The 24,255-nt window shown below is 40.5% G+C and overlaps 1 long non-coding RNA gene across 2 annotated transcripts in view; it reads right to left on the bottom strand.

The window, feature by feature from the left end:
• Positions 1-485: 485 nt before the first annotated feature.
• LOC143688595 (uncharacterized) overlaps positions 486-24,255 on the bottom strand; it is a 435,526-nt gene continuing 411,756 nt past the window's right edge. For both annotated transcript variants that reach the window (XR_013178163.1, XR_013178162.1), the window contains 2 exons: positions 1,634-1,760; positions 486-1,294 (listed from right to left, as the gene is read on the bottom strand). This is a non-coding gene — a long non-coding RNA (uncharacterized LOC143688595). The remainder of the gene's footprint in view (positions 1,295-1,633; positions 1,761-24,255) is intronic.

Here is a 24,255-nt window from a genome sequence, read left to right as displayed (position 1 = left end):
CCACTTATTGTTTGTGTGAACCTAAGTTAACTCTTCTAAGCTTGAGGTTTTTCATCAGTAAAATGGAAATGATTTAAATGAGTTACCATCTCACAGGAGTATTGTGAAGATTTGAAGAAGATGCATGCAATGTGCTCGGCACAATGTCTGGGTACATAATAAACACTTAACTGTTATAATACTCCTCGTAGACATCATAATTTTGAAAATGATAAAATGCTTGTGTTTTGACCCCCTTGGATTCCTGTAACTAGATCTTTTATTTTTGCGAAGCTTACTTTGTCTACCACTTGTCAAATCAAAACCATCTTGATGTTGAAGAGTTCATTCCTTGCCATTATTTTTTCTTATTTAATCAAACATTTTGTAAGGTGTCAGTTTAAAAGTTTGCGATTTATTATGAAGGTGTGTATTTTCATACCAACCTGATTGTCAGCATGCTAAATGGAGTTGATGGTTCCAAGGCAGGCTTCTGCACACTAAGAAAATGGAAGCGACAAATTAAAAACAGCAATTCCTTCCTAGCCAGAAGAAGTTCATGTGGTCAAGTGCAGGGTCATTATACAATGAAAAGATTGCTTGTATATAAGATTGTAACATGCCTCATATATTTTTGCTTAGTTCCCATCCTCCATACCTCCAGAAGTCATGCAACATCCTATTCTACTCAATAGAGCTGAAGCCAAGTGCTTGGGAACACCTGAAGTGTCCCTACAGAAAACCCCGGCACCATGTCATGAAATGAATCAAACATTACTCTTCATTCCAGATGATACTGTTACCACCTTGCAGAACAAGAGAAGGGAATATGCAGAGGTCTTCACATTTGAGAAGTGAAGAAAATCCAGGATAGACTGCTACTGACCTCCTGTGACTCTCCCTAAGGATCGAGGTCTCATTAATGTTGAAAGCTAGCAGACACATCAGTGATCATTTCTACGACACTGGAGGGGGATGAGCTAGAGATCAAAACAGTATGTACCCAACATATCATGGGAAATGAGTTTTGCTGGTGATCGAGGAAGGAAGTCAGTGAGGAGGAAATGACAAGGCGGGTGGAGGAGGGAGGCATTTTGCCTTTCAAATAAGACTTTTGTCTCCTGTTTCCTTGTCCAGAAGTGGGCGGCTTCCAAGCTCATGGGAGAAGTTCAGTCTGTGTTTGTGCTGTGTTGTCATTGGAGTAACCTTTGAGCCAGCCACTTCCATGGGAGTCCCTCGGTCTCAGTAGCTCTTGATCCCACAAATCAGTGATGTTCCTCTGATTCATAAATGAGTGCTCATCTTCCTTGCTCCCCTGGAGAGGACACAAGATCAAAGAGGAGACTTCCTCAGCTCACACTGCACCCTGGGCATCTACCACAAGCACACTTACCTCTCTGTCTTGGCTTACTTTCCTGCTGGATCTGCTAAGCTCTGGACCCTTTGGGGAAAGGGTTCTATCTTCTTCCATGGGACATCCCCCATGCCTGGTACAGGCGCCAGCAAAGAGGGATCACCAATGGTTTGTACTTCCCCTGCTGTTGCTGCCCCAGTCTGAGCCATCACGGCTCTCACCTAGATTGCCATAGAAGCCTCCTGACTGACTCTTTTTTTTTTTTTAGCTGTAAATATAAAATTTATTAAAGTGTCTCACATAACTGTGGGGAGGTAGCGCCCAAGGTCTACAGGACAGGCCGTGAGCTGGCAGCTCCAATGACGGTCCTCAGCGAACTCTCAGGAGAGGCTGGCTGGCTGGAGCAGGAAGAGTGATGGTTTTTCTTCTGTAAAAAAAAAAAAAAGTCCTTTTTTTCCTCCCTAAAGGACTTTCACCTTTATATTTTTGAGGAATTATAAATAGTACCTTTTTAAACTACATTTATTAAAGGATTTTAGCTTATATGCAATAGGTATTTTTATCATTTATGCATTTCTTAAGATTTATTTATTTATTTATTTATTTTTTTACGTGCTGCACTATAACATTTATTCCTGACAGGAGAGAACTTCTATTTTGACTAAGTGTACTCTGCTTACACCTTTTTTTTTTTTTTTTAGAAATCATACCATTCTACATATGCAATCAGTAATTCTTAACATCATCACATAGATGCATGATCATCGTTTCTTAGTACATTTGCATCGGTTTAGAAGAACTAGCAACACAACCGAAAAAGATATAGAATGTTAATAAAGAGAAAAAAATAAAAGTAATAATAGTAAAAACAAAACAAAACAAAACAAAAACCTATAGCTCGGATGCAGCTTCATTCAGTGTTTTAACATGATTACTTTACAATTAGGTATTATTGTGCTGTCCATTTTTGAGTTTTTGTATCTAGTCCTGTTGCACAGTCTGTATCCCATCAGCTCCTCCTGACTGACTCTTGCTTCTACTCCCTCACCACATATTCTGTTCTCAATATAGCAACCACAGACATCACTTGAAAGCATAAACCAGGTTGCCATTGTTCCAGTCAAGCAGTGCACTGGCTTCTCATGTACTCAAAGTATAAAAGCAAGTGTATTTGTTTCCTTTGGCTGTTGTAAAAAAATTACCACAAACAGTGCAAACTCATTATCTTAGTTATGGAGGTCAGAAATCCAAAATCAGACTTGCTGAGCTAATGTCAAGTGTGGCAAGGCTGTTTCCTTCTGGAGGCTCTGAAACAGAATCCATTTCCTTGCCTTTTCGGCTTCTCAAGACCACCTGCATTCTTTGACTCATGGCCTCTCCCTCCATCTTCAAAGGGCATCACTCCACCTCTGCCCTGGTCATCCCATTTCTCTCTCTGACTCTGATCCTCCTGCTTCCCTTAGAATTTACTCATTGCTCTTAGAAAATGCCATGTTGTATTAGAGTTGTGTATCTTTGCATATCAGGGTATGAGGCTGATGGAATAAAAATGTTGTTCTCAATAAAACTCAAAGCATTTAGCAGAGGGCCAAACAAATTGAAAGTATTTAGCAAACGTTTCCTTCAAGGGAGGGACAGACCTTGGAAAGAGCTCAGATGCTGGACTCAAACAGCCCAGGGTTTGAATCCCAGAGAAACTGCATATTAACTGTGCTAGCTCAGGAAAACTTGAACCCAAATTTCCCCACCTTGAAATGAAAATGCAATCTCTTTCACAGAATTGTTATTAGGGTCAATTACATGATTGAAAACAGGGGGGAGAAAATAAGTGCCTTGTATATAGAATAGCAGAGGGTGGAGAGGAGGAGGGGAGTGACTTAGGAGAGGAAATCATGTTTATTGACCTTTTACTAAGTCTCTGCAGCACTGTTTAAAACTCCTGGCCTGGTGAAATTTCCTCAGTTCACCAAATCCCAGGGACTCCCTTAGTGCAGGACTATGTGTTGGTGATATGTATTGCACAAAAAGCAAACATGCACACACATGTGCATGCACCTTGGCCAAGGATGGAGAAAAGAAAGGCCTGGGAAATAGCCCAATAAGCATAAAATTATTTCTATATATTCACCTCTGCAATTAAGCTCTGTAACCCTATTCCTCTCTTAATTTATTCTCTCTCTCAAATATTTACTTTATATGAGTTTAGATAACATTATGGCCAACTTTTGAAGAATTCCATCAACTAGATATTTTTTAATAAAAATTAATACTTGCAATAGTTCCATACAATATAAATCATGCTTCTCCCAAAACAAAATGTATGAAGATTGTTGTTTGCTAAGACTATTCATTAACAGGTTGATGGTATCAGAGCCATTTGTGAGTATTGTCTGATTTCTATGTCCCATATCTTCAGTTAAGCACTTTAACCCACAGCATCTCAGCCAAGAAGTTACCTCCTCTATTGAATCAATAAGCTGGCTCTAAGAAACAAAGTGACCTCTCAAGGTCACAGACAGCTGATTAGAAGCAGAGCTGAGTTTCAAACCCCAGAGATCATACGTTTTTCATTATTTAGAGGGGAAAGAGACCTGAAATGGTCCGATCCATCTGCCTTCTTTTGTCAAAGGGGAAATTAAGGCCAGGAGTGGTGAAATGACATGAGATTTCACCTGACCATTACCTTTAGTATGTTGACAATAGAACGGGTCTAAGAGCCAACTCTCATTCCTTCCCCCAGTGCTCTCCCACAATGCCATTCTGCCTCTTGCTATTACCATTCAACCCAGGGACCTCAGCGGAATCCTAGAATGGATGCTAGCCAAGAGACCAGACTTTGGAAAAGATATGTAAAATTTTTTCCACCTCTTCAGAACATCTTAAAACTTTAAGATTTCAGGAGGAAAAGATAATAAAGAATGAATCTTACCAGACACTTACATAGGAAGGAGCCATGTGGATGGATGAATGGCCAGTTGTTCAAATTCAGGACTGAGGGTCTGAGCCATGAACTAATGTCAGTTCTAACCCTATTAGACAAGGCCATTCTACAGCAAAACTTTCACATAATTCTTAGATTTTCTGACATTGCATTATAGTTACCTGTTTGCATGCCTGTCGCCTCAGCTAAATTGGAGAATAATAAAGTCTTCAAACATGTTTGCTAAACTGACTCAAACCCTCATCTGACATCCAAAGTTCTTTCCAGACCCCTACGGCTAGCACTCTATCCTCTGAGCTTCTGAAATGGAGGCTCTTGTGGGTGAGTTGTGGGCATTAGGAAGGGAAGGCAGTCTACTTACTTGGAGGCCTTGTAAACCAGGAAGGCCCCCTTGCCTTCCAGCCCTAGTAGACACTAGGGAATGGGGAAAAGAATAAAAAAGAAAATAAATCATGGAGAATGCAGTCATCATCCATATATTTTACCCCTTGTCTAACAAGTTAGTATTAACAGTAGATAGGTAAATATGGAGAAGATAAGGGAGAAAGAGGAGGGATGGATCACATTCTTTTCCATCTTCATAAAGCTGTAGATATTTTAAATGTATTTTATTTTTTAAGCTTTTTTATAAAATTGTGAAATATATACAAAAAAAAAATAAATTTCCAAGTATGTTTGGGGAGGGGGGAGGTGCATGGTCCAGGAAATGAGTCCAAGTACCTTTTAACAAATAGGCATAGAACAAATTTTAAGTTTGGTATGGAATACAGTGCCGTGATTTTTTAGTTTTCTTCTAGATATTCCAAGACACTGGAGACCAACAGAAATATCAATACAATAATTCAGCAGTCATACTCATCTGTTAAATCCTATCTTCTCTGTTATATTCCTCCTTCTCTTTAAATAACATATACACATAAAAGCAATAAAGTTCAAAGTACATCACAGCAATCAGTTGTAGAACAAATTTCAGAGTTTGGTATAGGTTGCAATTGTACAATTTTAGGTTTTTATTTTTAACTGCTCTAAGGTACTAAAGGCTAAAAGAAATATCAGCATAATGATTCAACATTCATACTCACTTGTTAAACCCTATATTCTCTGTATAACTCCACCATCTCCTTTGATCTTTCTCCCACTCTTTAGGGATATTTTGGGTATTCCCAGTCTACCTTTTTCATGTTGGAAGAGGCTGTCAATAATGTGGGATAAGGGGATGGAACTAGTTGATATTCTAGAAGGGCTGGCCCCTCTGTATTTCAGAACTTACCTTGTACAGGGACCCATCTGAAGGTTGTAGGTTTTGGAGAGTTACCCTACTACATGGAACATTTGTGGAATCTTATATAAGCCCTAGGTTTTCTTTAGGATTGACAAGAATGGTTTTGATTGGGGTTTATCAAGTTATGCTAGGTAGCAAAGTCTAACTGAAATATGCTGTTCTAGCTTGCTAGCTGCCAGGATGCAATATACCAGAAACAGAATGGCCTTTAAAAAAGGGAATTTAATAAGTTGCTAGTTTAGAGTTACAAGGCCAAGAAAATGTTCCAATTAAAACAAGTCTATAGAAATGTCCAAGCTAAGGCATCCAGGGAAAGATACCTAGGTTCAAGAAGGCCGATGACGTTCAGGGTTTCTCTCTCAGCTGGAAGGGTACATAGTGAAGTCTGCTAGTTTTCTCTTCTGATTTCTTATTTCATGAAGCTCCCCGGAAGGGATTTTCCTTTTTCATCTCTAAAAGTCGCTAGCTGATAGACTCTCTGCTTTGTGGTTCTGTGGTATTCTGAAGCTTTCTCCAAAATACTTCTTCTTTTATAAGATTCCAGTAAACTAATCAAGACCCACCTGGAATGGGTGGAGAGTCTCCACCTAATCAAGTTTAATACCCACACTTGATTGAGTCATATCTCCATGGAGATAATTTAGTTAAAGTTTCCAACATACAGTACCGAATAGGGATTAAGAGAAACAGCTGTCTTTACGAAATGGGATTAGTATTAAAACATGGCTTTACTAGAGTATATAAATCCTTTCAAACCAGCACACATGTGTAAAAGTGACCTCCAGTGTAGCCCCTCGACTCTATCTAGCTCTCTCAGCCACTGGTACCTTACCTGCTGTACTTCTTTTCCCCCTTTTCGTAAGGATGGAATTGTTAATTCCATGGTGCCAGGGCCAGGCTCAACCCTGGGGGTCATCTCCCATGCTGCCAGGGAGACTTCCATCCCTGGATGTAATGTCCCACATAATGGGGAGGGCAATGTTTTCACTTGCAGAGTTGGGCTTAAACAGAGAAAAGCCACATCTGAGCAACAAAACAGGTCCTCTGGAGGTGACTCTTAAGTATACCTATAGGTAGGCTAAGCTTCTTGGCTACATACATAAACTTCACAAGAGTAAGCCTCAAGATCAAGGGTTTGGCCTATTGACTTGGGTGTCTCTAATGTTTACCACCAGGGAATCCGCAGATACTGTGCCAAAGTTTAATACTTCCATAATTTTTCTTCCATTCCTCAAGGGACTTTGCCAATACTTTTTGATTATATCCTTAATATAGTCTTGGGTATATCCAGGCATTGCATTCAGCTATACAGGATTAAAGGCTCTCATTCTTATGTTGGGCTCCCCGTGTTTGGATTGTTTAAATGATCTATCCAGACAGGTTGGGTTTGATGATGTGCTAAGAAAACCTAGGTTCTGGACGTGATAAAACTTTCTTCCTTTGGTCTCAAAGAGTAGGTGAAGTTCTAAAATATGGGCGATGTCTTCCTTACCCCTGTATTCTGAATTACCTTAATCCCAACCCCATTGGCTTCATTCTTATCTCTAAATACCAGGTTATACATATATAGCACAGCCCCTCAAAATCCAGAAATAAGAATTACCACTCGCGGCTAAATGTGACTGCTATAAGAGCTTACAATCTAGGCCCCAGTTTTCTTATAAGTATTTTCTAAATGAGATCATACACTATTTGCTCTTTTGTTTCTGGCTTATTTTGCCTCAACAAATGTCCCACAGGTTCATTCACACCGTTGCATCCCTCACAACTTCATTGCTTTTTGTAGCCGCACCATGTTTACACTGTCATTATCCAATCTACTTAGTGCATCTTTCAGCCACCTCTATCTACTGGGCCTCATGCATAATGTCCAAAGTCAGCAGTCTATCAGCACTCTCAATTTTAGATAATTTCATTGACTGCAGGAGAATGATAACCAATAAACACACCCTCACCAAACAGAAAATCCAATCCTCCCCTTAACTTTTATCCCTCCCCCCATTATATATCCCTGGTATTGCTGTGGTACTGTTGATGTTTTCCTGTTAAATATACCCAGAGCATACAATATCATTTTTCCCCATATACCTCCAAATTATATACTCTTTCTACAAGACTCATAGCTTTACAGTAGTTCATGCAAGAACTTATTTATATTTGTAACATTAATTGGTGGGACACATGGGTCTATAGAACCCCTTTCATATATGTTCACCTTCAATATGGTAATATTACTTATAGACCCACTAGTGAACCGCCTTCACTTCAGTTTATTCCTCCACAATTAAGTTCAATCTCATTAGTAAACTATACACCCATCTCAAACTTCTGTGTGTCTCTAAATCCCCTATATTCTGTATTATAAGCCACTGATTTTACCTTTATCATGATCATAAAAGTGGAATCATACAATATCCGTCCATTTCTGTATAAGGTGCAAGGTAAGGGTTCTCTTTCTTCTGGCTATTGATATCCAGTACTCCCATGCCCATTTACTGAAAAGACTATTTTGTCCCAGTTCAGTGAATTTGGGGGTCTTGTCAAATATCAGTTTCCCATAGATTTGGTGGTCTATTTCTGTGCTCTCAGTTCTATTCCATTGGTCAATACTTCTATCTTTGTATCTTTGTATCTTCTATCTTTGTATCTTATTTCACTCAGCTTTATGTCCTCAAAGCTCATCCATCTTGTCATGTGGTTCAGGATGTCATTCCATCCTACTGCTACATAATATTCCATCGTGTGTATATCCCACATTTCGTTAATCCACTCATCGTTTGATGAGTACTTGGATTGTTTCCATCTTTTAGCAATTGTGAACATCAGTGTGCAAATCTCTATTTGTATCACTGCTTTCAGTTCTTCTGAGTACAAGTAGTGGTATTTTACCCTTGAGTCATAGGGCAACTCAATATTTAGTTTTCTGTGGAACAGCCAGACTGTCTTCCATAGCAGGTGTACCATTTTACATTTCCACCAGCAGCACATAAGTGTCCCAATTTCTCCACATCCTCTCCAACATTTGTAGTTTCCTGTTTGTTTAATAGCTGCCATTCTTACAGGTGTGAGGTGGTATTTCATTATAGTCTTGATATGCATTTTCCTTGTACTTAATGAGAATGAGCATCTCTTCATGTGCTTCTTAGCCATCTGCATTTGTTCTTCAGAAAAATATCTATTCATATCTTTAGTATACTTTATAATTGGGTTGTTTTTTTTCTTTTGTTGTTAAATTGTATGACTTCTCCATGTTTAGAGGATGTCAAACCTTTATCTGATATGTGATTTCTAAATGTTTTCTCCCATTGAGTTGGCTGCCTCTTCATCTTTTTGACAAAATCTTTTCAGGCTCAAAACCATTTGATTTTGAGGATTTCCCATTTATCTTTTTTTTTCTTTTCTTGCTTGTGCTTTGGGTATAAAGTTTAGGAAGCTACCTCCTCTTACTAGGTCTTGAAGATGTTTCCCTACATTTTTTTCTAGGAGCTTTATGGTACCAGTTCTTATGTTTAGGTGCTTAATCCAATTTGAGTAAATTTTTGTATAAGGTGCAAGGTAAGGGTTCTCTTTCTTCTGGCTATTGATATCCAGTACTCCCATGCCCATTTACTGAAAAGACTATTTTGTCCCAGTTCAGTGAATTTGGGGGTCTTGTCAAATATTAGTTTCCCATAGATTTGGTGGTCTATTTCTGTGCTCTCAGTTCTATTCCATTGGTCAATACTTCTATCTTTGTGCCAGTACCATGCTGTTTTTATCCACTGTGGCATGATAATACAATTTTTAAATTGGAGAGTGTTAATCCTCCCTCTTAATTCTTATTTTTTAGGATACTTTTAGCTATTCAGGGTCTCTTTCCCTTCTAGATAAATTTGGTAACTAGCTTTTCCAAGTCTTCAAAGTAGGTTGATGGAATTTTGATTGGCACTGCATTGAATCTGTAGATCCATTTGGGTAGAATTAACATCTTAACTTCATTTAGCCTTCCTATCCATGAGCAGGGAATATCTTTCCACCTATTTAGATCTTTTTTTAATTTCTTTTAACAGTGTTATATAGTTCTCTGTGTACAAGTCCTTTACCTCTCTAGTTAAGCTCATTCCTAGATACTTCGTTCTTTTAGTTGCTATTGTGAATAAAATTTTTTCCTTAATTGAATCCTCAGGTCATTGCTTGAGTATAGAAAATTACTGATTTTGGTTAATTAATTTTATATCCAGCCACCTTGCTTAAGTCGTTTATTAGCTCAAGTAACTTTGTTGTAGATTTCTTAGGATTTTCCGAGCATAGTATCATGTCATCTGCAAATAATGAAAGTTTTACTTCTTCCTTGCCTTTTATTTCTTTGTCTTGTCTGATTGCTCTCACTAGAATTTCTAGTAACAGTGTTCAATAATAGTGGTGACAAAGGACATCCTTGTTTCATCCCTGATCTTAGGGGAAAGATTTCAGCCTCTCATCATTGAGTACGATGCTGACTATGGGTTTTTCATATATGCCTTTTATCATATTGAGGAAATTACCTTTGAGTCCTACTTTTTGAAGTGCTTTTGTCAGAAAAGGATGCTGAATTTTGTTGAATGCTTCTTCAGCATCAATTGAGATCTTCTATTTCTACTTGAGTCAGTGTAGCTTGTTTGTGTGCCCAGGAATTTATCCATTTCATCTAAGTTGACTAGTTTGTTACTGTATAGTTGTTCGTAGTATCCTCTTATGATTTTTTTTTATTTCTTCAGGGCTGTGGCAATGACCCCCTCATTTCTGATTTTTTCCTTCTTTGGCTCTTATGATGTCTTTACATTTAAAGTCTATTTTGTCCAGTATTACTATAGCTACTCCTGCTTTCTTTTGATTACAGATTGCATGGAACATCTTTTTGCACCCTTCTACTTTAAAATGATTTGTATCCTTGTGTCTAAGATGAGTCTCTTGTAAGCAGCCCATATTAATGGATTATATTTCTTAATCTATTCTGCCAATCTGTGTCTTTTAATTGGTAGATTTAGTCCATTAACAAAGTTATTACTGTAAAGGCATTTCTTGAATCCAATATCTTATCCTCTGGATTTTATTTATCAGATCTACATGTTCTTGTCCCTCTTTCTCTTTTTATTTTTTAAGTTACCCTTACTGGTACTCTTCAATTCTTTGCTCTCCTCCAGACCTCCATCTCCTGTCTTTTTTTTTTGACTGGCAGAACTCCCTTTATTATTTCTTATACAGCTGGTCTCTTATTGACATATTTATTCTCTCAGCTTTTGTTTGCCTGTGAAAATTTTAATCTCTCCCTCAGTTTTGAAGGACAGTTTGGCTGGGTACAGAATTCTTGGCTGGAGGTCTTTGTCTTTCAGGATCTTAAATATATCATACCACTGCCTTCTCACCTCCATAGTGCCAGCTGAATAATCCAAACTCAGTCTTATTTGGTTTCCCTTGTATGTAGTTGATTGTTTTTCTCTTGCTGCTTTCAGGGTTTTCTGCTTCTCTTCATCAATTGACAGACTAATCAGTGTGTCTTGTGGTAGGCCTATTTGTATTTATTCTGTTTGGAGTTTTTTTGGCTTCTTTCATTTGCATGTTTATGTCTTTTGTAAAGGTTGGGAAGTTTTTCCCCATTATATCCTCCACTAATCTTCCCAGCCCTTTCTTCTTCTTCTTCTCGGATGCTGACGTTTCTTATATTTGTGAGCTTTGTTTTGTCCATCATTTCCCTGAGATCCCATTCAAGTTGTACCATCTTTGTCATTTGCTCTTTTGTGTGTTTAAAATCAGTTGTCCTGTCTTCTAGTTCACTTATTCTTTCTTTTGTCTCTTCAAATCCGCTGTTGTGTGTCTCTAGTATGTTTTTTATTTGGTCTATAGCATCTTTAATCTCTGTGATATCTGCTATTTTTCTATTTATTCTTTCAAACTCCTCTTTATGCTATTCTAGGGTCATCTGGATCCCCTTTATGTCATCCCATTAATATCATTTAGTAAAGTTATATGAACATCTTTGATTAGTTGTTCCAAAGTCTGTGTCTCTTCCAGTGTTTTAATTTGGTCATTAGACTGGGCTGTATCTGTCTGCATCTTCATATGGTTAATGATCTTCTGTTGTCTTCATGGCATATAAATATCTTGCTAGGGTTACTTTGGATATTGATTTCCTTCAGTAGTCTAAGCTTCGTATTTGCTGGACAGGCATGGAGCTGATGCGGGATGTGGGGAGGGGCACAACATTGTAGTGACAGGTTGCAGTGCAGGTGTATGCATGGATTGGCAACTCTACACTTGTGCCTGTAAGTGTGGAGTGTGGGTCACAGGGTTGTAGACATGTGGTACAGGGGCCGTGGGGACGAGGTAAAGCTCAGGCAGGCCTTGGGGCTCAGGAGCAGGGTGCCACATTGAGGACACAGAGGTAGGGCATGGCAGGAAGTGAATGGTGGTACAGAGCATCTGTGCTGGGGCTGACATGTGGGTAGGTAAGCATATGAAGCATGTGGGTCATGGGTGTCAGGGTGTGGGGTACAGGGCACAGAAGTCGAGGTACAGTGCACAGAAGTTACCGCACAGGGAGGTTGGGGCATGGATGTATCCTTGAGCCGGGGACAGGATGTGGATGCATGAGTGTGTAGGGGCGGAATGCAGGTCAGGGAGCCCTGGGACGTGTGTCAGGGGTGGGTGATAATGGGTGTGTGATGATGGGTGAGCGGGGTCCTGGCACAGGTCTGCAGGTTGGAATGGGGTGGTATAGGGGTGCCTGCTTGTGCAGGGTAGAGGCTATGTGATACAGATGTGCCTGAGAGTACCTGCCAAGTATGGAAGAAGGGTGGGGCAAGGATGTGTACGTGTGTGAAGCAAGGGTCGTAGGGTGCAGGGGTCAATAGTCCCGTGCACAGATACATGGGTGCCCGGCAAGGATGACGTGGTGGTGTTGGTACATGGATCTGGTAAGTGCATGTCTGGGACACAGGGCCCTCATTGCAAGGGTCTGGGGAGTGTGACCCTGGTGGGCAGGTGCACAGAGCTCAGGGGCAGCAGCATGGAATTGTGCCTTCATGATCTGGGCACCCAGATGCATAGGTCAGCACACGCTCAGAGCTGAGGGGTTGTGGCATGAGTGGCCACATGTGCACATCTAGGGGGTGCCCAGATGCTGATATATGCCTGAACAGAGCACAGCAGAGGACCGGACTGGGCTAAGCAACTATATGGGCTGGATGTGGGTGTGGCCTGGGTGTGAAGGTGAGCACCTGCAGCCCAGATGCACAGGTGACTGCCTACAGAGGGTAGGGAGGAAGAGATTGGGGTCAAGGAGCTAGCTGCCAGTACCCAGGTCTCTGTAAGGGCAGGGTGAGACTACACACTTGCATGGGAAAGGTGGGTTGGGTGTGGAGCATTTGCGAGAGGGAGTGTAGAGAGGGGTAGGGAGGGGTAGAGACGCATGGGGAGCAGGGAGTGAAGTTGAGATGGAGGTTCTTGTAGCACAGTGGGGGGGTGGGTAATGGGGTTCAGAAGCTTGGAGTATGGGGCAGTCACAGGTTGCGGGTGACAGGAGTGAGGGTAGTACGTTCAAGGAATGTGGCTTGGCTTACTCCTTGTCCCTGTCTCCCTGTCTCCCTGTGTGCTCCTGATGGCCCCGGGCCTCTGTCTGGAAATGGACATGCCAGGCTGCTTGCACTAGCTGGCTGGTCTCCGGTTCTCTGCATCTCAGTTCTTCTATTTTTTCAACCAGGCCCTCCCTATATGGTGTAAAAGTGACCTCCCAGGTCACTTACACCCTGGAATCACTGTCCCGGTCTTTTCTCTGTCCCTTTTCTAGTTGTTCTTTGGAGCAGGGGTGAACTGGACCTATCCTATTCCTCCATCTTCCTGGAAGTTCAAAGCTATAGACATTTTACATTTATGTCTGCCACATCTAATTAAATATCCCCAAATCCAAGCTATTAGACATTTTATATATGAGGACATTGAGGATTTGGTTGCTTGCATACATGCCTTAAATGAAGCTCATATAAAAACGTCAGCTTAATTCCAGATACTTTTAAGTTTAAGCCTGATACGCTTTTCCTGTGGCTTACTGGCTCAAAAAAAAAAATGGCTTGAATTTACTTGCCTGATAGTTTGATCAAAGACAAGAAATCACCAGAAAGAAGATGAATTTCAGTTGAGAAAAGCCCTAGGGGAAAAACATAGTTGCAGTTGTGGCTACTCGGTCTGGGAATCAGACCTAGTTAAAAGTTCTTATGGTTGTGTCAACTTGCACGCATTCCTTTCTCTTCAGCCTCAGGTTTTTAGCTATGAAGTGGGGGATAACACAACACCCTGAATGACTGCAGGGATGCCATGAAGAATAAAGAACTTTGAAATGCAACCTGAACCTCTTTATAGCAACCTGAGTTAAATTTCTGAATTGCAATGCCTGGGATAAGACATGGAATTGTGATTAGGTAAGCAAAACCCATGCCTCTGAGAATTCAGGACTTTACAGCTAAATTTGTGCCTGATGATTTAAATCTAGATGAGGAAATTAAAGTCCAGAGTGTTTGGTTCTGGTTTACATGATCTACCTCCGGCTCTGCGCCAGTGCTGTGTTGGACACTGCTCACAGACTAGAAATTTCAGATAAGCACTAATGGACAGTAATGAAACCTGAGAAGTTAAATATGGTTTCTAAGTGCACAAAGCTAGTAAGTGGTAGAACCAGAATTAGAACCAGATAATTTTATTCTCTATATAAAATGAAAAATATGTGAATTAATATGTACAGTAATAAATGAAGCACTTTGTTTCTTCTTCCCCATGAAGAATGTGCTCTGCTGAGCTCAGGATGCAGTGTGGGAAGAATCCCCATGAGAAGGTGTCCTTTGAGCAACAGGAGACTGTGCTGGTATACACGGCTGGCCCTTCTCTACTACGTTCAACCATCTAATAAAATTGCTCAAGCTCTTGTGCTTATAATGTCTCAGTGGAAGATACAGGGCTATAGGGTATCTTTGTGGAAATTATAGAATGACACCTCCCCTTCAGGAATTTTATTTGAAAATTCTGCCCAAGTGGATAGATAAACTGACAAAGACACCTGCTTTTGGTGGTGATAATCCTTTGGGCTCCACACAAAGGGGCCTGCCTGGAGGTGGGGAGGGAGCAGGGGTACTCGAATCCAGTAGTATTTTATGTGACCAAATTAAACAAACATGCCACAGCTCTGCTTCAGTAGGATCTATAAAAGAAGAGAGATTTTTACGCAGCTCAGGGAGTGGGGGAGAATGGTCACATCGTCCATAGTGAGAGGGATATGGGTTCAGATCCCAACTATACTCCCTCCTTCTTGTGCTGCTGTGGGAAAGTCACTCCAGTTCTTTGAGATCATGGCCTTATTTGTTCAAGACTCTCTTGCAGGCTTGATAGGGTAAAATGAGATAGCATATGTGAAGGTGCTTGAGACAGATCAAAGTGTGAATGTGTCACTGAAGACCTCAGAGAGATACAGAAATAGAGGCATATATACATAGATAACTCTATGGATATAAAAAGCTACATGTAGAGAAGTACTGATTTTCCAACATTATCTAGCATGCATTTCGCAATAAGGAAGAACCCACTGATAGTTACCAAATCTCTCCAATGCTCTTTCCAGTTCAGAAAACTTTTTTTTTTTTTGCAGATGTTCTTCGCACCTCATATTACACTCACATAGTACACTTCTGATTCCTGCTGCTCTGGGGTCATCCTGAGAGGTCAGACTCATGCCTACATGACTAATGCCAGGGGTGACTACATGAGCCTTTTTTCTGCCTGCTTCAGGGCCTTGGCCAGATTATAAACCTGTAAACATCCATAGCCTGGGGGGTGTTTTAGGGTTAACGATTCCTTAGAATACCCTCAATAGTGTTGACCAGAAGCCTATGAGTAAATGCCCAGCCAGACACTCGTCCTTCTGAGACTGTTCCTGAAGGCATTATGTACGTTTCCAAGTGGCCAGAGCAGAGTCCAGCCTATATTGTCTACAGCCGTAGCACTGATATTGTCAACTTTTTCACTTCACTTGCCTTTTTCCCTCCCCACTGCTCCTGCTCCCTCCCTTATGTTTCCTGAGATCACCACCCGATCAGACTCCCTGTACCAGAGGACTTGTTCCTCTGAAAAATTACACTAAAAAGGCCACCTGTAACTTCTGGTTTCTGTGTGACATGAGCAAGCTTGGAAGTTGTCATTCCCATCCTTAAAACAAGAAAAAGCTAGTGAACTGAAAATCAATGACTTGTTTTGAACCCATCAGAAAGCTTAGTCTGCAGGGAAGTCACAATCTGGGAATCAGGAAAGGTAGACATGTCCAGAGAGTCACAGCTGAGCTCTGCTTACCTGGAGCAGAACCTACCAGAATAATAAACTGGTAGGAACACTTAAATGGTGACTTTGATGAATTAGTTGAGGCTGAGTGTGGACTCAGAAGCATGAACGTGGGAAACTCCCGGGGCCACAGACTTGGGAAGGACACATTTTGATGTGCTTTACCTCCTGGAGTGCATTCAGGTTACATGGTGAAAGTCTGAGAAAGTTTCCCTTATGACTCTGGCAGGGGGAAAGAAAGAATATTTCTTGTGAAATATGCACATAGCCCTCTCCATAGCAAAGGCTTACACTCCAAGGATGATTGTGCCAGAGCTTGTCCCAGAGCACTGGGGGAATCTTCTCACTTCAGCCCCCGTAGCCTTCCTGTGTCACCTAAGTGTGGGGAAAGGGAGAGAGACTAATAAGGACAAAATACTTGTAACGATCACAGGTCGGAGGCACAAACTCAATAAAAGACTATCTGATTGGAATTTTATAGAGTGCTTCCTTCCTCCATTCCTTACCGCCATGCCTTCAGTGATCCAGTAGAACAACAATGGTCTACAGCTGAAATAATTTCAAAACACAGACTCTCTAAGGGGGAATACTCATAGAAGTCCAAAGTGAAAGGAGGAGTCAAAAACCAAGGACACTAGAGGAGTTTAAAGTCTCTGGAACCTATTGCTATAGCAGATATGAAGCAGAGCCCAACTATTAGCCAAACTAACATAAATAAATTCTCATGCTAAGTATCAGTTTACATCAGTTATTTACCTCATTCCTATTACTCAATAAAACATTCCCAGCTTTCAACAGGAAATAAGAAGGAGAGCCAAAAGGAAATAAAAAAAGAAAACAGTCTTTGAAGAGACAAAGTAAGCATCAAAATAACACTCAAATCTGACACATCTTGAAATTATCAGACAGGAAATTTTAAATAACTATGATTAATAGCTTAAAGGTTCTAATGGGAAAAATAGAGTAGACAACATGAAAAAACTGATGGCTAATGTAAGCCAAGAAATGGAAAGTCTGATAAATAATGTAAAGAAAATGCTAGAAATCAGAAACACTAAATATCTTTGGGCTCAAAAGGAGGTTCAGTTGTGCGGAGAAAAGCAGTATTAACAAGTCAACAGAAAGATTAAAAAACAGGAGAAAAAGGAAAACAGAAGACCATCCAAGAATTGTGGGGCATTTTATAGAGATGTAACATACATGTAACTGGAATATCATAAGGAGAAGAAAAAGAACAGAGCAGAAAAAAATATTAGAAATAATAATAGCCAAAAGCTTTCCAAAATTAATGATGGACACCAAACCACAACTCCAAAAAACTCAAAGAACACCAACAGAATTTAAATAGCGATTAAAAAATTATACGGAGACATTTCATATTCAAAATGCTGGCAAACTAAGATGAAGAAAATGCTGAAAGAAGTCTGAGAGAGGGGATGGGAACCTTATCCAGAGAGGAACAAAGATAAGAATTTTTCTGAACTTCTTATCAGAAATTTTGCAACAAAAAAGAGGGTGGAGTGATTATTTAAGATATTAAAATAAAAATCCCATAATCCTACGGTTCAATATCTAGGAAAAGAACCCTTCAAAAGTGGAGTAGAAAAAAAAAATTTTTCCCTATAAAGGAGAAATAGGGCGGTGCAATGGTGGCTCAGTGGCAGAGTTCTCACCTGCCATGCCGGAGACCCGAGTTGGATTCCTGATGCCTGCCCACGCAAAGATAAATAAATAAATAAATACCTTCTCAGACAAGTCAAAACCAAGGAAAACTGGCCCACTCACCCTTGCAACAGGATATCAGCCTTCCTATATTTTAGGGATACAACCCTTCTGTACACGGAAGCTCAACCGAGGCAGATAACTTACAAGAACGATGCTCGCTCTTCACAATATCTTCCCCACTTCTGCTCCTGGACTCTAGACCATTAACTCATGTCATGTCTCATCATGCTAAAAGAATATCAGAATAATTTACCAAGGAAGCTGCAAGATCTGAACAAAATGTACCATCAGGAAACAGGAGGGTGTGCCTGGAAGTAGATGCTGAAGGATACTGCACCTGAGCACGGGGAAATATAAAGCTGAATAACTGTTAACATGGAGCACACACTCAGGTCTTGGGATTCAGTGCCTTCTGAGGGGGCTGGAAGACATTTCTGGGAAGGATTTTGAAAGCTATGAGGGGGAAAACAGTGTCACAGCAAATGAGGTGACTGTCAAAACTATCTGTTTTAAGGAAGCGATCAAAAGGCTCAGCCAAGAGGCATACCAGAATGGATCTGCTATATAAGGCTAGAAGACCCATCAACTGACTTTTTCTCAGGGGAGGCAGAGAATGCTGCTTTCAAGGAAATGAAATTTTTTGGTGACGAGGGCACTGTCATTGCAGAGAAACTCAGTTGTGACTGATTTCTAGGCGGAGGCTGATATTAAAGGATACTTCCAGAGCTGGGTCCCCTAGTGTCATTGGGCTGATAAAACTACAGGACCACAGAGGCTGGGGAAGGGCTGAATATATTTGCTGTATTGGACAGCAAGTCCACAAAAGCAACTAGGAGCCTCTACCCACAACGTCTTTTGTGATGGACAGTAGACAACATTCACAATAGTGATATAAATAGGCAGCCATCCAATAAATTGTACATGTACATGTAATACAGGATAGGCAGTCAAAAAGAGGAGTGGTATGTATGTGTGTGTAAATAATGCATATACATACATACATACATACATACATACATACGACAGAGAATGACCAGAAGGCAGATGGAAAGTCTTGCTCCCTTCTCCCAACTTCCAGACCTGAGTTAGCTCATAGTCCCAGAACACACTGATTGAAAGAGAGGTAGGGTCACCTCAATGCCTTAACACCCATATATAGTAGTGATTTTTTTTTTGGCCCTTCCCCCAAAGGACCCTATAATCAGTTACTGGAATAACTGTAACTAGATGGTGAGGAGTTTTGGATACAGAGTCTGAGCTGGCACCAATTCCAGGGTTCGAAAGCCCTACTGTGCAAGGAAGGATTTATGGAGGCCACATAATGGATGGTATTTTGACTTTAGCTCAGATAAATAATAGATCTAAATGGTCCACAAACCCACCTGTTGGTTATTTCCCCAGTTCCCAAATGCATAATCAAGGTGGAAATAGTTAGCAGCTGGCAAAAATGCTTGCAGCACTCCTTTGACCAGTGGAATAAGGGAAAAGGTCCAATGGGAGTACAAGAAACTAAACCCACCTCCAGTCAAAATGGTAATAAAAACCAAGTCCACATGTGGACTGGAAGAGATTAGTGCCACCCTCAGAGATGAAAAGGCAAACTGCTGGGCCATTATTGCCCAACTTAATTCCCAAGACTACTCCACACAAAAGCTAGGTGGATCATTACAGTGGCAGTGGACTGTCTCAGAGTCAATGCCCGTGGGCTATCGGAGCTCCTCTGCCTAACAGGTAGCTGAAAGGGTCTGGCAGTTGACATCAGGTGGAGGTGACTTTTAGCCAGTGAAAGCCTCTATCACATCCTCTTGGCCCACTTCACTTCAGCCATTGTAGTGGCACTCAACTCCATGCAGGTAGAACCTGAAACACATTGCCTGGACCACACAGTACACTCTCTGCTCTAGGGCTTTGCTGCCACTCAAGGAGGGTAAGAGGAGAGCCCAATGCACAAATGTTAATTTAGTCCCTATTGGGTGAGATACTATTATCAGTTTCGTTTCGGAGATGAGCAAACTGAGATACAGAGAACTGGCTCGAATTTACATTGCTAATTAAGTGTTAGAAAGTACTTTTTAATCCTTGCATTATTTGCATCCTGCTGTTTGGGAGATACATTTTCATAATGATCATAGTTAGCCAGGGAGTCATCTCATCAAATTCTCAACACTGTATAAAAACGTGGGCAACCCAATATTTAGATCTGTGCTGCCTTGTCTTATGCAGATGAAGCTAACTTGAACCCTATGCTCTCGTCTATAAAGTTTTCCACTGGGTACCCTTGGTAAGTTCTTTTAATTTTATGTGCCTCAGTCTTTTCACCTGTAAAAGGTGGGGGTGGGAGGTGGAGGGGTGAATAGATCACCTATCTTTTCTCTAGATCTTGTGATCTCTAAGATTTTTAATTCTCTCGGAAGAAGTGAACATTGGCATTTCTAATCATTTTTATTATCACTATCCCAGACAAATAGTCCTACTCCCCTCCATCTCTGCCTGTTCTTTTATTATGTATTTATTCATTTGTTTCCCCAGTAGCAGGAGAAACATATAAGTCAATAAATTAGGGGAATTGGTTAAAGACTTAAAGATGCATATATTCATATCCGTACATACACACACACATTCAAAAGCAGCAACAAAAAACATAATCACTTTACCGCATGACTTCAAGTAAAACTATTTTTGGATTCATGACCATCTTCCCCTGTCCGTGAATGGGTTGAGTGCTTTAAAATCCTGACATGAGTTTGCAGACATATCATGAGGCTCCAGGTTTTATGAGCTATTTTTAAAATAGTAATAAAAATCACAGTACTGAAAATACCTAGAAGGAGAAAGAATATATATTCTCCCCGAGTTTAAAAGAGAGGGAAGGTATCTGGAGGGACACTAGCATCTACTGGTCCCCATTCCTAGTCTGAGATTTTCCAGCATGTACAAGCTAGTTATTTATAAGGTATACCCTGGCTGCCTACAGAAAGAGAACCAGCTTTTCTTATTTTGAGAATATGCTGATAACTAATCTGAGCCAAGCAATGAACTTCTCCTGAACTCTGTGGTGAAACTCTTAAGTAGAAGTCATGCTTCTCTGGCCTCACACATCTTAGTTTTGCTGGATCTTCCCTGCACTCAGCTCTGTCCATGTTTTAACTATTTTCTGACCCTATGGGACTGAGTATTTTAAAAATGCCTAGGAATCTGGGTGAAAATTACTCCCTTGAATGCAAACAGAGGTCGGTGTCTCATTATCTACTCCCATTATAATACTGAACACAATATTGTACTTTCTTACTATATCCTCACCCTGTAAATCGAGATTACTTAGTTTGCCACAGAAAAGCTGTGTTTTAATCCTGATTCCATCTTGTGGAGGCAGCCATTTCTTTTAATCCTGATTCAATAACGTTGGTTGGAATCTTTCGATTAAATTATCTCTGTGGAGATGTGACACACCTAATTGTGGGTATTAACTTTTGATTACATGGAGATGTTACTCCACCCATTCCAGGTGTGTCTTGATTAGTTTACTGGACTCTTTTGAAAGAGGAAACATTTTGAAGAGTCAGAAGTGACAGAAATGACAGAGCCAACTTAAGAGCAGGGCTTAAGAGCAGGGCCAACAGAAACAATAGAGCCTTGAGAAATGACAAAGCCTCAGAGTCGACGGAAACTTCACAGCAGAGCCGACACAGATGTGGACACGTGGAGGACAGAGACACAGATGTTTGGAGATGCGTGGAGCCCAGTGGATGTTGCCATGAGATTTCAAGCAAGTGAGAATCTGGAGAGGCAGAGGCCAGCCACGTAACTACCCAGATGACAAAGGTGTTCCTAACCCATGGACCTACCTTAAATTAAGGTAACCTCTTGTTGGTGCCTTAATATGGACACTTTCACTTTCTTAGAACTGTAAACTTGTAACTTATTAAATTCCCCTTCATAAAAGCTGTTCCAGTTCTAGTATATCGCATTCTGGCAGCTTACAAGTGAACACACTTAGTATTCAGGGTTGAATTGTGTTCCCCACCATAAGCGTGCTTAGATCCCAGCCCCTGGCCCTGTGGGTATGAGCTCATTTGTAAATAGAACCTTTGAAGACGTTATCATTAAGGTGACTAGGGTAGACCTTAAGCCAGTATGGCTGGAGTCCCTAAAGGCACAGGAAATTGGACACAGGAAGAGAGAATCCATGGGGACCTTCCAGCAGAAAAAGAAGATGCTGCCATGTGCATTGCTGTGTGACAGAAAAGCCAGTGGCTAAAGATCACTGGCAGTCAGCCCCAGAAAGCCACTGTCTTTGGTGAGAAAACATTGCCTTCCTGATGCCTCAGTTTTGGGCTTCTCCTAGCTTCAATACCATGAGCCAATAATTCCCGTTATTTAAGTAAACCCATTTCATGGTATTTGTTTTAGCAGCTGAGAAACTTAAAACACTAAGAATTCCAAATACTTAGGAATGTTCCAATTTTTTCAGGACCTCATTATCAAATCCTTTACATAGTGCTTTACAATTTGCAAATAGTTTTACATGAAATTATGTTAGTTCAGAACCTTTAAGTAATTAATTTATTAAGCTAAACCTTACTGAAAATGCTCTAAACTATAAGACTCAGTGTAATGGTTAGGTTCTGGTGTCAACTTAGCCAACTGAAGATGCCCAGTTGTCTTGTCAGGCAAGCATTGGCCTGACTATTGCTGCAACAATATTTCATGACTGGTTGATAAACCACAAGGCTGGTGTATTAAGTCATCAGTCATCTGATTACATCTATGGCTGATTACACCTGAAGTCCACTAAGGTGTGTTCCCAGAATGAGATACTCCCATCAAATGAAGATAGTTGAGGAAAGAGGGAGACTTTTTCACTGGTTCTTTAGCCAATGAACTTCTGCTGTGGAGTTCATCCAGACCCTTCATCAGAGTTGCCAGTTTCACTGTCTGCCCTGTGGATTTTGGACTCTTCCATTCCCACAGTTGTATGAAATACCTTTATAAATCTCATATTTACACATATCTTCTACTGGTTCTGTCACTTTTAAGAGCCCTGACTAATATACCAAGTGTGATGAGAGAGATATTTTTTTCTTTATTCACTGAGAATCTAGTAGGATTTTAGAGTTAGCATTCTTTCTGTTCAATAATTTTGAAAAATAAAACAACTGTGTAGGTTGACAAGGAGGAGGAAGAAGAGGAGGAACAGGAAAAGAGAATGATCTGGGCTGTAATTTCCTCATTTGTAACATAAGATTGAAGACAGAATTTTTCTTTCCTCATGGGATTTTTCCACAGATTAAAAGAAGTAACTCATGAGTCAGATTTATGATTGTAAAATTCTATATATATCTAACGGTTTATTACTAGCTAACAGTTATTCATCATGAGTGCAAATATACATTTTTATATGTAAAACTACGTTTTCTTATTATACAACAATATATGCTTATTGCAGAAACTATAGACAAGCCAAAATTTACCCATATCACTCTATTCAGTTAGCCCCCTTTCATTATTTTTTCTATTTGTTAACATAATAAATGTGTGTATACACAATTTTTGTCATTTAACTGGAGCTAGTTTTAAATTGCAGCTCCTTTCTTGACTAGCTGAACAAGTTACTTTACCTTCCTGAGTTTTGTTTCTTTGTGTATTAAATGGGGATGATATGCCTACCTCAGAAGTTACTTGTGGGAGCATCATTATCCCCTAACTACATGAGAACACTTACTGAGTGCCTACAGGTGCCCCTAAGCTGTAATTATGGGCACACAATTCTGTATGTCATGTACTGGTCTTCCCTAGTGGGGTGGTCGCTCATGGGAACACTATGTTCCAAGATGGTATCCTTTATTCAGTGGGCTTCTGACACGGGGCATATTAAACAAAGGCTGTCTCAGGTCGGGCTCTCCATGAAACAGACTCTCCAGTGGAGCTGAGAGTGCAGAATCTTTATTAGAAAAGGTCAAGGAATTGACACCTGAGGGCAGGAGAGGAAAGAAGCAAGGTGAGGTAGAGGGAGAAATCAAACAATTGATGAATATATGAAAAATCCTTAGCATGCTGCCTGACACATGGGTAACTAAGAATGACCTAAGAGAAAGGAGGAATATAATATTCCTGTATAAAACCAGGGATCAGATACTCCAGCATTCTGATTGACCTGACTTTCAGGGGGGAAACTTAGAAGAGGAAGGTTATTAGGAAGAAATACATCCCCCACCACTGCCACTGATCTTGAGCCTACATGGTACTCCTGGTCTCCTTCCACTACCAGTATAGTCTTCCCTCTCTCTCAGTAGTACCTCTGCTGGCATTGGTGGCTTACCTGGTTGAGTAACCAAGACTCTCATATATGAGGGGTTTGAATTGCTCATTAGCATACCCTCATAAGAGCAGACTTTGCTGCGCTTGTCCATTAACTACCGCAATTGGGCAGAGGAACACCCAGAGGTAGTCACATGGATCACTTGGATCCAACCATGTTTCTTCCAGTTTCTTCTGCATAACAGCAGCCCTTTCTCCTCCTGGTGATCAAGATGAATTACTTTAATGAAGATGGTAACTTCTCCTCTCACCTGCTCAACCCTGGACACAAGCAACCTGAAGTGCCCAGACAGTAGCTGCAGCTTATAATTCAAAAGAATA

The sequence above is a fragment of the Tamandua tetradactyla genome, chromosome 6 (assembly GCF_023851605.1).
Source record: "Tamandua tetradactyla isolate mTamTet1 chromosome 6, mTamTet1.pri, whole genome shotgun sequence".
In the NCBI taxonomy this organism is placed as follows: Eukaryota; Metazoa; Chordata; class Mammalia; order Pilosa; family Myrmecophagidae; genus Tamandua; species Tamandua tetradactyla.
The sequence above is the reverse complement of the archived record's forward strand: the minus strand, read 5'-3'. Positions and strand labels throughout refer to the sequence as shown.